The sequence below is a fragment of the Piliocolobus tephrosceles genome, unplaced genomic scaffold (genome assembly GCF_002776525.5).
Source record: "Piliocolobus tephrosceles isolate RC106 unplaced genomic scaffold, ASM277652v3 unscaffolded_4162, whole genome shotgun sequence".
NCBI lineage: Eukaryota > Metazoa > Chordata > Mammalia > Primates > Cercopithecidae > Piliocolobus > Piliocolobus tephrosceles.
In genome coordinates, this window is record NW_022326110.1 from 1 (window position 1) to 1196 (window position 1196).

Sequence of the window (1196 nt, forward strand, 5' to 3'; positions counted from 1 at the left end):
CTATAGAGCAGCTGGAGTACGTTCCACCCACACACAGGACAGGGAGCTGACAACCAAGGAGTGGAGGATCAATATTCCAGCTTTCTCTACTTGTAATAAGTTCTCCCCATTGACATAATCTTGTTCATAGTCTCAAAATTATTTAAACTGCTACTATATCTTTAGTGGCATATTTATCTATCATAATGTTATTTTATTCTTAATTACCATTGCCTGTTTTATTTCTCCATCCAAAAATTAAAAAATAGCTGCTTTTGGTTGGCTGGGCCCTCAGCAGTGGCAGCTGCCAGGTCAGCCTTGGTGAGTGGCGCCTCAATTGCTGTGCCCATGCAGTGTCCATCGCAGCCACCATGGCCACTTTGTGCAGGGACTCCATGAGCAAGCCCTGTGCGCTTCTCTTGCTTTACAGGAAACTTGACTCAGGCTGGTGTCCAGTGAAGAAATCCCAGGTGCATGGAAAGGAGAGGAGGGTCTCAGGGCTGTGAGTGATCTGCAAAAGGAAGCGCATGGACCACCAGGAGGCGCTGCCGCGCTGCCCCTTCTCCCAGGAGGTGAATGCTCAGGACCAGCTTTGAGGTGGAGAGAGGGATGTCATTTCTCATCCTCCAGGTTCAGTGTAAAAACCTTCAGGCCAATCTTGGCCACGCGTTCTGGTGTAGCGAGCGGGCTCGGAGGTGCTCACCGCTGCTGTCATGGTTCGTTTGCTAAACTGCATCGTCGCTGTGTCCCAGAACACGGGCATTAGCAAGAACGGGCACCTGCCCTGGCCACCGCTCAGGAATGAATTTAGGTGTTTCCAGAGAATGACACAGACTCTTCAGGAGAAGGTAAACAGAATCTGGTGTTACGTGCAGGAAGATCTGGTTCTCCATTCCTGAGAAGAATCGATCTTTAAAGGATAGAATCAATTTAGTTCTCAGCAGAGAACTCAAGGAACCTCCACAAGGAGCTCATTCTCTTGCCAGAAGTCTGGATGATATCTTAAAACTTACTGAACAACCAGAATTAGCAAATAAAGTAGAGATGATTTGGATAGTTGGTGGCAGTGCTGTTTATAAGGAAGCCATGAATCACCCAGGCCATCTTCAACTATTTGTGACTAGGATCATACGGGACTTTGAAAGAGACACGTTTTTTTTCCAGAAATTGATTTGGAAAAATATAAACTTCTGCCAGAATACCCAGGTGTTCTCTCT

At 46.8% G+C, this 1196-nt stretch overlaps 1 pseudogene; it reads left to right on the forward strand.

The window, feature by feature from the left end:
- Window positions 1-590: 590 nt before the first annotated feature.
- LOC111533858 lies at window positions 591-1190 on the forward strand (annotated as a pseudogene).
- Window positions 1191-1196: the final 6 nt, after the last annotated feature.